Source organism: Kogia breviceps, chromosome 5 (assembly GCF_026419965.1).
Source record: "Kogia breviceps isolate mKogBre1 chromosome 5, mKogBre1 haplotype 1, whole genome shotgun sequence".
In the NCBI taxonomy this organism is placed as follows: Eukaryota; Metazoa; Chordata; class Mammalia; order Artiodactyla; family Physeteridae; genus Kogia; species Kogia breviceps.
This window is the reverse complement of record NC_081314.1, coordinates 5,537,576-5,551,501: the sequence shown is the minus strand read 5'-3', so window position 1 is coordinate 5,551,501 and position 13,926 is coordinate 5,537,576. Positions and strand designations below refer to the sequence as shown.

General features: G+C 43.0%; 1 pseudogene; it reads left to right on the top strand.

Annotated features, from left to right (window-relative positions):
• Nucleotides 1-3,944: 3,944 nt before the first annotated feature.
• On the top strand, nucleotides 3,945-4,730 carry LOC131757048 (large ribosomal subunit protein uL30 pseudogene; annotated as a pseudogene).
• The last annotated feature ends 9,196 nt before the right edge of the window (nucleotides 4,731-13,926 follow it).

The following is a 13,926-nucleotide window of genomic DNA, read 5'->3' as shown; positions in this document are numbered from 1 at the left end:
ATTTTGTCCAAATACGTGAAATGAATTATTGGGGGGGAAAAAAAAGCTGGGACTTAGCCCAGGGTTTGTAATCCTAGATCGGAGTGCTTTTTTCTACTCTCCCTTCCTTTGAGCCAGGAGTTGCTCTCTGGTTTTGTCATTTTTAATCAGTGAGATACCTACTGCCTACCTATCTCATAGAGAAGAAACTCCACAATTTTTATAAGATAATCAATTGAGAGTACACTCCTGCCTATATGTAAATCTTTCTACTTGCAAAGACTTTGCACGGGCAGCTGATCTCCAGCCTCCAAAGCCTCTCCTCAACACTCTTCCTACTGAAAGCTTCCCAGAGACGACTGTCCATTCTTCCTGCTGAGGTCCCTCAAGCCCATCCCTCCTTTCCCACTCCCACAACAGGACCTTATCTTCAAAGCCTTGCAGTGGCCTCCTCATTGATTTCTCTCCCTCCAGTCCCTCATTTCTGGCCTCCCATTTTCATGTCATTCCCTGGCTCACGAGCTTTGAACAACTACCCACAAGAATAAAAGTCAGAGCTGTCAATCCAGCACCCGAGGACCCCCAGCAAACTGCCATCTTCACAGCTTTCTGACCTTAATTTTTACACAGCTGTGTCCTCATCCACTCCAGCGAGGTTCTGACCCAAGCACATTTGGCCCAGCCCTTCACTACACCTATCTCTGTGTTTGAACCCTGCTCAAAACTGCCCTCCATACTCCATTGTCAAACCTTCACCCATCCCTCCTTTCCCTTAAATTCAGGTGGTTCTTGTCTTTTTCACTCCCTTGACGCATAATCACACGTAACACTGCTTTACATTACGTTTTAACTTTTACCTCTGTATCTCTTGCCTTGCCAACTGGATTGTAAATAGCTGCAGGGCTAGACACATCTTGCATTTCATTATGGAATTGCTTCTCTGAAGGCCATAATTCCTTGTTGAGGGAAAGATGATCCTCACATGATTTTGCCTGTTCCTCTTCCAGCACCCACTGGTGTACTCTTAACAGTTTGTAAGGTACCCTCTCACCATTCACTGTAATTTTGGCACTGCATATGGACTCAGCTCCTGAAAAGGATTGCAAGCTCTTTGAGGACAGTTCTAATAGGACTTCATTTTCCTTTTTTCTCTTCCCCATGCCTAACAAGGTGTCCTCCACACAGGAGTGTCCAGTACACTAGCCAAGCCCAGTGGCTGTTACCCGCCATTTTGCCTGAGGAAAGCCACAGGCTGCTTTTCTCAGCTCTGAATCACTGACTTGGTGCCAGTGAATGATTCCAGCTCAGGTGAATGGTCAGAAACTTGGTGGGGTGAGTGAGTTGTTAAAGGACTCTAGCCCAGGAGCCCTTGGGGCAGAACCTGCCTGGACTTGCTGAACCAGTATGAAGAAAATTCCCAGAGTAGAATCACCATTAGCAACTGAAGAGGAGCAAAACAGACAAGGACTTTGAACAGATAAGGGTTTGAATAATAAAGAGTCCAGAAAACTGTTGAAAAAGATTCTTTCCACCGGAGGCTATGAGTTGACCCCTTGACGTGGTACTTGTGTATTCATAATTGACCGCATCTCAAGTGTCTACCACAGCGTCCAGCATATGGCAAGTTTACAAATACTTAACAATGATTGGTGCTGCTACCCGGTTTTGCATTTACTCTCCCCAGATGCAGGTCTCACTGTCAGGCTTCACTTCGGTGTTCCTAAAAAAATGCATCACTGGGATGATCATAAGGAAGATAATTTTGATAAAAGTGATGATGGATAGGACTGTGGTCTGCGTAATGTTATCTGTTACTTCAGCAATGCAGTTGGACAAGAGGAAGAAGTAATTTCTGAGATTTAGTCTTGTCTTGGGTACTGTGCACGAGTTGTTTATCCTTTAGTATTTTTACTGTACATATTTTCTTTTGGACTGGAGAAAATAATTTTAAATGGAAAAATTAATTAATTAATATATTTTTAGAAAAGAAAAATATACTTTGGGAAATGCTTAACACGGGAATTTCCTGGAGGTCCAGTGGTTAGGGCTCCATGCTTTCACTGCCAAGATGTGGGTTCAGTCTCTGGTTGGGGAACTAAGATCCTGCAAGCTGCGTAGCACGCCCTCCCCACAAAAAAAAAAAAAGGAAAGAAAAAGAAAATGCTTAACAACATAAAGCGTGGTTTGGAGGTTTACTAGCAGCTGTATTGGAAAGTTGCCAGTTGCAGCATAATCTATAGTAGGGGAAAATTAGAAGTTTCTTAAACACTTAACGTGAGATTGGGTAAGTATATGTGACGGCTCAATATATCCAGTGAATTTTTGGTAGCTATCTGAAGTAGTACTTATGAAGACAATATATCACTGTGAAAATGTTTTTTTAAATAATTTTTTGATGAAAAAACATCCAGAAGCAAGTATTAATGAATACCATAATTATAACTTTGTTCAAAAACATTGAGGCGGGTGGGAGATGAATAAAAAATAAGATGCTAAAGTAATACCAAAAAATAAAATGTCTATGTAAAAATAAAATACATAGATAAATGTCTCTCTTTATGTACTTAGATCTGTGTAGATCTATAAATGTGTCCATGATACAGAAATAGAATCATCACCCTCAGAAGCCCAAACCATATTATTAATATTATTTTGTGTGATGAAAGAACTAATTAGCAGTGTTTGGGGGGAAATTTCAAGGTGCTCGGTATTATTCATATATTCAAGAAATATATATATATGTGTTATATATATATATGTATATAAATTTGGAAAAAAAATTTTTTTTAAAGACAAAAAATGGGATGCCCATTATGTGCAAGACCAGAAGTGGTCTTTCAAGCCGAGCTTGGAAGAGTTTACCACCTGACAGGACATTCATTGGTTGATGATGTCACTCAACTCCTCCCTCTACCCAAATAAGTCCCAGATCTGGTTACACCAGCTGTTCAAGCCACCTCTCTTCCCCTGTCTTATTTGTCATGTTGACAGGAGCCAAGCATATACAAGCTCTACTGTTATCTCTCTGTCTCAGAACCGTCCAGACTCAAGTGAGGTCACTTTTCGTGCCTGGTAAAGAAAAGTCAACCGTGATTTGGAGCCAAGGAGACGAGAGGACCAGCCAAACCAAGACAGGGTGGAAGGAGGACCCAGGAGGCAAATGCTGCTCCACAAGAGAGCTAACCCTACAGGCATGAGTTCAACTCACACATGCTTAAAAACAACAAAAGTTTCCTTTAAAAATATATATTTGAGGGCTTCCCTGGTGGCGCAGTGGTTAAGAATCCGCCTGCTAATGCAGGGGTCCTGGGTTTGAGCCCTGGTCTGGGAAGATCCCACATGCCGCGGAGCAACTAAGCCCGTGCGCCACAACTACTGAGCCCGTGTGCCACAGCTACTGAAGACTGCGTGCCTAGAGCCCGTGCTCCACAACAAGAGAAGCCACCACAATGAGAAGCCCGCGCACCACAATGATGAGTAGCCCCCTTCTTCGCAAGCCCGCACGCAGCAACAAAGACCCAACTCAGCAAATAAATAAATAAATAAATAAAAAGATTGGCTTATAAAAATAAATAAATAAATAAAAATAAAAATCTATATTTGCATATAATCTTGCATCAGAGGGTGAATTTATTCTCATGTAGTGTCTGCCATACAGTAACTCCTAATTTGACCATATGACTGTAGACATTTCCCCCTAGTCAAAATAATTAAAAGTCATTAGTATTTCAATTGTCACAATAAGTGTGAATAATATTTATATCATACTTTACAGACTACAAAAGAATTTCACATGTACAGTCACACATGAATCTCACAGTAACTCTGTAAGAACTGGCAGGCAAGCCTTACTGGAACTCCTATATTACAGATAAGAAAACAAAGGTTCAGATAAATTTGTGTCTTGCTGAAGGTCATTGAGTTGTGACAAAAGAGCCAGAACTCAGCTCTTTCCGGCTAGAACCATGGAGGGTGAGGAAGAGAAGAAAAAGGAGGTTCCTGCTGTGCCGGAAACCCTTAAGGAAAAGCGAAAGAATTGCACAGAGCTTAAGATCTGAGAAAGCCTGAGAAAGAAATTTGCCTAAAAGATGCTTCGAAAGGCAAGGAGGAAGCTTCTCTATGAAAAAGCTAAGCACTGTCACAAGGAATACGGGCAGAGGTACAGAACTGAAATTCGAATGGCTAGGATGGCAGGAAAAGCCGGCAACTTCTACGTACCCACAGAACCCAAATTGGCGTTTGTCATCAGGATCAGAGGTATCAATAGTGTGAGCCCAAAGGTTCGAAAGGTGTTGCAGCTTCTCCGTCTCTGTCAGATTTTCAATGGCACCTTTGCGAAGCTTAACAAGGCTTCAATTAACATGCTGAGAATTGTGGACCCGTACATTGCCTGGAGGTACCCAGACCTGAAGTCAGTAAATGAATTGATCTACAAACGTGGTTAGGGCAAAATCAACAGGAAGCGAATTGCCCTGACAGATAACATGCTGATTGCTCGATCTCTTGGCAAATATGGTATTATCTGCAGGGAGGATCTGATTCATGAGATCTATACTGTTGGAAAACGTCTGCAAACAACTTCCTGTGGCCCTTCAAATTGTCTTCTCCACGGGGTTGAATGAAGAAAATGACCACCCATTTTGTTGAAGGTGGAGTTGCTGGCAACACGGAAGACCAGATCAACAGGCTTATTAGAAGGATGAACTAAGGTATCTACCATGATTATTTCTGTAATCTGGTCAGTTAATAAACAGTGACTGCTTTCAAATTGAAAAAAAAAAAAAAAGAGCCAGAACTCAAACTGTCCAGTGCCTCCAGGCTTTCAAATTATATTTCTCTTATAACTTCGTAACTGACTCAATCTTAATTGCTTCTTCCTTTGTGAGCATTACAGAATTCTGTCTGTTCCTCCAAAAAAAAAAGAGAGAGAGAGGATATTTTTAAAGTTAATTTTCCTCCACTGACTTACAGTATCATTTCACAAATGCCTTGTCATCTAATGGCCATTCAACGCACAGAAAATTGAAGTTTAGTTGTCTCTTCCTTCTCATTAAATAAATGAAAAGTCAAATGTGTTGGAGGGAACTTAAAATGCAATCAAGTCCTGATTAATGGAGTGCTTGTGTGTATTAAAGAACCCCTTCTGTGTTGTGAATCATCACTACTAATTAATATGGAACAGGCAGTCCCTGCTTCTTTTATTTTTTTTAAAGGATTGTAGTCCTCAAGTCATTTTGTAAATTGGTCATTTGGAACTCAGAATGCATTTTGTTACAGAAAAAATATATCACAAATGATGACTGGGCACTATAGCCTAGCCATTTAACTAGGGGCTCTAACAGCCCCCAATCCTTGGGAGCCCCCAAACCTCAGTCTGTCTGATCCTGAGATTGAGTCTGTCTAGACCCTTCAAGGGCTGGTGTGGGGAAAGAGCTCAGAAAACAGGCAGATTTCTTCCTACAGCAAGAAGAGGCTCCTACAGGATCAAAGTGTTTCCTGTGAGTCCAGGGTTACCTGGTTGGGCAAATTCATATTTTCTATATCATACGCTTGCCAGTTTTGGAGAGAAAAAGTTAAGACTCCTGGCTGCAGGTAAAAAGTTATGTTCACTGAAGCAAAAGTGAGCAATTACAAGGATACTGCCTAGAACCTGAAAAACTCCACATCTCTCTCTCTCTCTCTCTCTCTCTCCCTCTCTTTGTCTCCCCCACCCCACTTCTCTCTGCACATCTATTTCATTCTTCTTTCTGCAACCAGCTTTTTATGCTCTTCAATCCACATGCTACATGGTTGTCTACACCTCACAATTTCACATATTATACAGTTTCTCTTGAAAGAGAAATGGACGTTTGCCTCAAGTCCAAATTCCCAGGGAAAGGTGTCTGATTGGTTTAGCTTGAATCAGGTGTCCATTTGGACTAATCACCTTTAATGGTGGGGAGGAGGCAGAGCAAGGTCAAGAATAAGGACAATGAGCATGATTCTAAAGGGAAGGCAGGAAGCTCTCAGAAAGAAGACCCAGGCGGAGAAACTCAGAGACGGAATAGCTGCCTGTGTTCATATGCTTGGCATTTCTTAGCAGGAACAAAAATCTCTTAGCTCTTTACCTTTTAGAAACAAATCACCAACAAAATACTTAGAGGTATCACATGATATGCCCTTACAGCCAAACAATTTTAGGACTACATGGGCACCAACCTAGTGGCTGCAGGCAAGAGACATTTTATTGTTCATTCTGTGAATTTCCTCCCAACCGCCATTGTTTTTATGTTTCACAGGAGAGAAAATAATCTGAAAATATTTGAAAAGGGCCTTAGAACACCTTGATGAAATGCCAAAAAGATAAAAAAAAAAACTGAAGAAGAAGATCCCTGAGAAGTAGCCACCATCTGACTAAAAAATTCTGTAACTACTGTCTATTAAACTGCCAATCAGGGGCTCCCCTGGTGGTGCAGTGGTTAAGAATCCACCTGCCGGAGACACAGGTTTGAGCCCTGGTCCAGGAAGATCCCACATGCCACGGAGCAACTAAGCCCGTGCACCACAACTACTGAAGCCCGCATGCCTAGAGCCTGTGCTCCACAACAAGGGAAGCCGCCACAATGAGAAGCCTGTGCACCGCAACAAGAGAAAGCCCACGTGCAGCAATGAAGACCCCACGCAGCCAAAAATAAATAAATTAAATAAATACATTTTTTTAAAAAACAAAAAAACGACAATCAAGGCTCTTTCTGGTATTGATCGTACAGCCAGGAGCTCCAGGTTAGAGATGATAATATAATTCAGCCTGGCTAGTAGACATTGTATCAATATCTGTAAAAATAAAACTGGTTATGTCTCTCAAGGGAAAAAACTCCTCGAATTTTAGTTTTCTCTTGCAATTGTTAAAAGACTTGGTACTTCCCTGGTGGTCCAGTAGCTAAGACTCTGAGCTCTCAATGCAGGGGTCCCGGGTTCAATCCCTGGTCAGGGAACTAGATCCCACATGCCACAACTAAGAGTTCACATGCCGCAACTACAGATTCCACGTGCCGCAACTAAAAGGCCCTCATGCCGCAATGAAGATCTAGCACAGGGCAACTAAGACCCTGCTCAGCCAAATAAATAAATATTAAAAAAAAAAAAAAAGACTGCCTTATTCAATTAAGTATGGCAACTTGTACCTTTCAATGAGGAATGACAAACTTCTTTGTCTGATTCTGATTTAAATACATCTCAGGTGAGAAATCTATCTCTTCTATCTGCCCTGGAGATAGGTTATATTGAAGTGTCCAAGAGCTGATGCTTCATTACTTTACATCACAAGTTAAGGTCTTAAATTAGAAGTGATGGATCCCATTCTTAGAATAAAATTAGTCACTGACAGAGAGGGGTCCCTTTTGGTGAATTCCCTGACAACTCTGGAGGAATAGTTATATTGATTCTTCCACATAAACTCCCTTAGACACTCTACTCACCAAAAAACGTCACAGCAGTTTCAAAACATTTTGTGTTAGTGTTTGAACATCACAAGAAATAAGTCTCAGTCTGTTTGGTTGAAAAGACAGACAAAATCTGGTGGTAAATTTCATCCTTGCTAATGAATCTTCCTTTGATTTTCTGCGCAGCTCGGCCCAATGAGTTCGGAGAACCAAACTTTACAGCCTCCAAAGCAATTTGCTGGTATGGGAGAGACCCAGCCCATTTTCCCTAAAATTACCAAAAGCCTTTGTGCAGAGTCCAAGTTTTTATCTTTAGTCAGTCTTTTCTGTTTCATCACTGCCAGGGGATTTGTTTTTGTAGGAGAGGCAATAAGAACCCCACATATAGGTATTTTCCTACCCAGACTCATTTACTTGCAAGGGAACCTCTTTGGTGGCCACAAAATCTCAGCAAAGAAAATCACAACCAAGTTTATTACTGGACCAGTTCCATTAATCCGCAGCTTGGGGCAGCAGTCTGGGAACAAGAGTGCTCTTCCTTTTATTTAACACAAATCCATCTGAACTCCAAAGGGCCTCACTTAAATCAGGAATTTCTGTTCTTCTGGAAATGCCATTTCATCTGAATTAGCAGTTCTGTGGTTTACAGGAGACAAAAAGGATTCCTACCACTAGAGTCCAGTGGCAGGGAAAAGGGAGGCAACCATAAAAGTAATCCAGGGAAAGTTTGGAGGTGAACTTGCCCTCCGGTAAATAGACAAAATAGAACTCTGTTTCCCTAGTACAAGTTCTAGAAGACACTGACATAACCTGTAACTCCTCTGCAGAGTTAAATGACAGTAAATTGGCCAACAGAGATACCTGTATTTATAGGGTAGGCGTCTGTTTAACTTTCAGCTTTAAACTCTTCATCAAGGAAAAAAACCCAGAAAAACAGTTGGTTACTTGGAAAAGAACCATTTAGAAGTGTGACTTGTGGGTCAGTTCAGATCCACCAGGAAGCACATGCCAAGATGGAATTAGATGAGCAAGAGATGTATTGCAGGAAAGGCCTCTAAAAGAATGGAGGGGAGAAGGAAGAAAAGCAGGCAGGATTGCAATGCAGATATGACACCTGTGAATGGGGAAAAGAAGGAAGGAGGATTGGGTGTGAAGAGCTTCAGACTGTAGTGCAACCCTGAGAAAGTCCTGACCCAGCTGATGCGGAACTTCAAGGCAATGCTTGACTGACAGGTGGCCCACGTGGGCAGGAAGGGCCCAGCTTTAGCACCCTGCTGAGCACAATCACTGGCAGGGTGAGGAGAGCAAGGCCTTCAGCAGTGAATTTCACAGACGCAGCAGCTGGGGCTGTCAGCTCCCTGCCCTCCTCACAGGAGATTCTCTGTTGAAGGGAGCCCTAAGCAGTGAACCCGCATGGTTTAAACCCTGGTCTATACAGACTGCATCACATGGACGGACTTCACTATCCATTTTCAGGGTGGTACAGTTCTTCCCAAGTTCCTGTGGACCTCTCCTCTTGAGGGGAAACTTAGAAGAGGCAGTTTAGTGACACAGACCACAGCCCCCATGCTGCAGTTGGCCTTGAGGCCATAACTGGCATTTATCTTCTCTCTCCTCAACTATCCACTCTGAAGACTCCACATCCTACTCTATCACCTTTGCAGGAGTTTGTGGCTCCCTTACATGGTAGTGCAACTCAGACCTTCATTCTTAGGGGGCCCAAGCCCTTGGAATTGGACCCTTCTCAGAGTGAAGATGCTGTGTAAGTCCATCCACAGTTATAACTGAGAGAACGAATCCACAGAGGTACCAGGTAGATCACCTGGTTGAGCTCATTTCTCCCTCCCCCTTGCCCTCCCAGTGCTCAGGGTCATTGGTTCTGGCCGGAATGATGGCAACCCTTCTCTCCTGTTGGTCCTGGACACAGGAGTCTAAGTGCCTGTGAGGTATTCACAGATTATAGTTCAATCATACCATTATGTCACCTAGCGCACTCCCCTTGGGGACCTGGACCTCTAACCCTACAGAGCCCAAAGTTGTGAGGATGGGAAGCACAAAATTCCCCAATGGGTCACTAGGAGTGATGTTAAACAGGTCTCCTCTTATTTCCACCCCTTCATTCTTGTACCCGTGCATTCTTCCTATAAGTGACGGGATATCAAATAAACGTCTCTGGTCTGGTGTATACATTGCACTCTGTAGGATGGCACCTTATCCCTGCAGAGTCTTGTTTACAAGCTGGTGCTTTAGCTGTGCCTTCTGTCTACAAGTTTAGCTAATTCTCTATATTGAAGGATGTAATATAACCAGTGGATTCTATAGCTAAGGGGTAATTTCTGCACCTCCTCTGCTGCAAAGTGGGTTTCGTGATCGGATGCGATATTGTGTGGGATTTTATGCCAATGAATCAGGCATTCTGTAAGTTTCCAGATAGCAGTGCTGACTGAGGCTCTGTGGGCAGGGAAGGCAAATTCATACCCCGAATAGGTATACATTCCTGTGCAGGCTGGATGGAGGGGGCCCACTGCAGTCAACTTGCCAAGTGGCTGGTCGGACTCTGCCAGGAATAGTGCCACATTGGAGGCTCAGTCTCTGTTGTTGGTACACTGGACATTTAGAGGCAGCAGGAACTAGCTCAGCTTTGGCAAGTGGGAGTCCACAGTGTTGGGCCCAGAGCCTCTATCTCCAACACCTCTCACTTGTCCATTGTGTCCATTCTGGGGTGGTTGAGGGCAAAGAATGGCTAATGTCAACTGGCCAAGTCCATTTTGTCTACTTGGTTTTTTAGCGCCTCTTCAATGGTTAATACTTTCGGGTGTGCATTAATATGTAACACAGAATCTTCACGCTTCATGCCCACTCTCAGATATCCATCTACATGCCTCTGCTTCTGACCTTCGTCAAAATCTTCCAGTGCTTTCCCTTTCAGAGTCACTGCACAGGAAAGTATATGTATTCACATCTCAAGCAGTTACCTCTCCTTCCATACAAAGTGAATGACCTTGCAATGCTTGAAGCTCTACCCACTGGGAAGTTTATGAGCCAGTGTCCATTTTTGTCTTGCACCCACATACAGAGCCAACCTATCCATAAGCTAACCCTAGCTCTGAAGTTTTCATCCCCCTTCAGCTGGTTGGGAACCTACAGAGAGTGAAGGAAGCTGGTGCATCCATAGCGGATGACATGGGTGTCCGGGACACCTGCTAATGCAGTGGGCCCACACCCCCTGGTCCCGCTCAGGCTCAATCCAGGATGTACCATTTCCATTTTATGATGGATTGCTCTTGGGTCTGTCCAACTTTATAACTCGGTAGACCAAATAGAACCCAGTTTATAAAAGACAATTCTAAATGGATGCTCACATGTTACCCCATGGCCAACTGCTCCATCTCTACCAGGGCCTGGTAACATACCAGTGAGCTATTTCTGAAAAGATGTAAAACTCTCTGCTGCAGATGGCATGGCCCAGCTCTAGAAATCTTAGAGTCTGTGTTGTGATTCTCTTACTGGAGCTTGCTACAAATTCCACAGTGTCATTTCCCACCTCCAACATTATAGGCTCTGCCAGGGAGTATGGTCAAGTAACAGGGCTGCTTGCATCCTGTACTTGCTATAGAGCCCTTTCTGGCTCTAGGCCTCACTCAAAGATAGCGCCTGCCATGTCACCTGGGGTTTGGGCTACAATAGCATTCTTAGGTATGGAATATGTTGCCCCCAGTACATGAAGAAACCCACCAGGCATCGTGGTTCCTTCTTTAGAGTTAAGAGATGCAAGATGTAGTATTTTGTATTTTACTTTGGAGAGGTTGTCCCAGAATACCCTTGACTACCGAACCCTTAAAAACCTCACTGAGGTTCAGATCCCTGAATCTTCATAGGTTTGTCTCCCATCCTCAGGGGTACATGTCTCCCACCAAGACTGCCAGCATCTTAGCCACATCGTGCTCATTTGCCTGATCAGCACACTGTCACTGATGTCATGGATCAGAGTGATGTTCTCTGGAATGTTTAGATGGTCCAGCTCTGTGTCTGAACCACATATAACAGAGGGTAGAGAATTAACATATCCCTGGGGCAAAACTATAAATAAATGTTGTCTATTCCACATGAATGCAAACTGGTTCTGATCCTCTTTTCTTTTTTAAAAAAAATTAATTTATTTAATTTATTTATTTTTAGCTGTGTTGGGTCTTCATTGCTGTGCATGGGCTTTCTCTAGTTGCGGCGAGTGTGGGCTACTCTTCATTGCGGCGCGCAAGCTTCTCATTGCGGTGGCTTCTCTTGTTGCAGAGCATGGGCTCTAGGCTCGAGGGCTCAGTAGTTGTGACTTGCAGGCTGTAGAGCACAGGCTCAGTAGTTGTGGCGCAGGGGCTTACTTGCTCCACGGCATGTGGGATCTTCCAGGACCAGGGCTCGAACCTGTGTCCCCTGTATTGGCAGATGGATTCTTAACCACTGCACCACCAGGGAAGCCCTGATCCTCTTTTCTTTCTTTCCTTTTTTAAAAATGATTTTATTCATATATATGCACCTAACATTTTATTCTGGTTAGAGTTTATTTTATTTATTTATTTATTTATTTACATATAAGTTTGTTTTGTTTTGTTTTTTTAACACCTTCATTGGAGTATAATTGCTTTACAATGGTGTGTTACTTTCTGCTGTATAACAAAGTGAATCAGCTATACATATACATATGACCCCATGTCTCCTCCCTATCCGACCCCTCTAGGTGGTCACAACAGAGCTGATCTCCCTGTGCTATGTGGCTGCTTCCCACTAGCTATCTATTTTACACTTGGTAGTATGTATAAGTCCATGCCACTCTCACTTCATCCCAGCTTATCCTTCCCCCTCCCCGTGTCCTCAAGTCCATTTTCTACACCTGTGTCTTTATTCCTGTCCTGCCCCTAGGTTCTTCAGAACCATTTTTAATTTAGATTATGGAATCTAATATATGTGTTAGCATACAGTATTTATTTTTCTCTTTCTGACTTACTTTACTCTGTATGACAGTCTCTAGGTCCATCCACCTCATTACAAATAACTCAATTTCATTTCTTTTAATGGCTGAGTAATATTCCATGGTATATATGTGCCACATCTTCTTTATCCATTCGTCTGTTGACGGACACTTCGGTTGCTTCTATGTCCTGGCTATTGTAAATAGAGCTGCAGTGAACATTGTGGTACATGACTCTTTTTGAATTATGGTTTTCTCAGGGTATATGCCTAGTAGTGGGATTGCTGGGTCATATGGTACTTCTATTTTTAGTTTTTTAAGGAACCTGCATACTGTTCTCCAAGGTGCCTGTATCAATTTACACTCCCACCAACCGTGCAAGAGGGTTCCCTTTTCTCCACACCCTCTCCAGCATTTGTTGCTTGTAGATTTTTTGATGATGGCTATTCTGACCGGTGTGAGATGATACCTCATTGTAGTTTGGATTTGCATTTCTCTAATGATTAGTGATGTTGAGCAACCTTGCATGTGTTTGTTGGCAATCTGTATATCTTCTTTCGAGAAATGTCTATTTAATTCTTCTGCCCATTTTTGGATTGGGTTGTTTCTTTTTTTGATATTGAGCTGCATGAGCTGCTTGTAAATTTTGGAGATTAATCCTTTGTCAATTGCTTCATTTGCAAATATTTTCTCCCATTCTGAGGGTTGTCTTTTCATCTTGTTTATGGTTTCCTTTGCTGTGCAAAAAGCTTTTAAGTTTCATTAGGTCCCATTTGTTTATTTTTGTTTTTACTTCCATTTCTCTAGGAGGTGGGTCAAAAAGGATCCTGTTGTGATTTATGTCAAAGAGCGTTCTGCCTATGTTTTCCTCTAAGAGTTTTATAATGTCTGGCTTTACATTTAGGTCTTTTTTTTTTTTTTTTTTTCAGTACGCAGTCCTCTCACTGTTGTGGCCTCTCCCGTTGCAGAGCACAGGCTCCGGACTCGCAGGCTCAGTGGCCATGGCTCACGGGCCCAGCCGCTCTGCGGCACGTGGGATCCTCCCCGACCGGCGCACAAACCCGTGTCCGCTGCATCGGCAAGCGGACTCTCAACCACTGCGCCACCAGGGGAGCCCTGTATGTTTTCTTTTGTCTCACATGTTTACTTGTTTTTTCACCATTCACCCTGTTTGATATTTCAATGGTGGCTCCTTTCCTTCTGATATAGATCTTTTCTTTAGTACTGGTCCTTCACATTTACCAGGTCCCTGACCTGAGTAAAATGGGTCCAAGAACAACGTCTAATGAGTCATGGTCTTGGCCTGTGTCTAGAGGCCAGGATTGGAAAATGGGAGGGAAGCTTCCCTCAGCAACCAGTGGCTGGAGTATGAGAAATGGAATATTTCCTGATAAAAATCATGGAGGGCTTAATTTCCTTATAGCCAGAGCATCTCAGTACTACCTATTCAGTCCCACCCTCTTAGAAGTGTCTCTAGATGGAGACAGACCTTAACAGCACTAACCACACTCCTGTCACCTTGCTATCATTTTTAGTGCCTCATGGGAATGTCTGGATATTCAG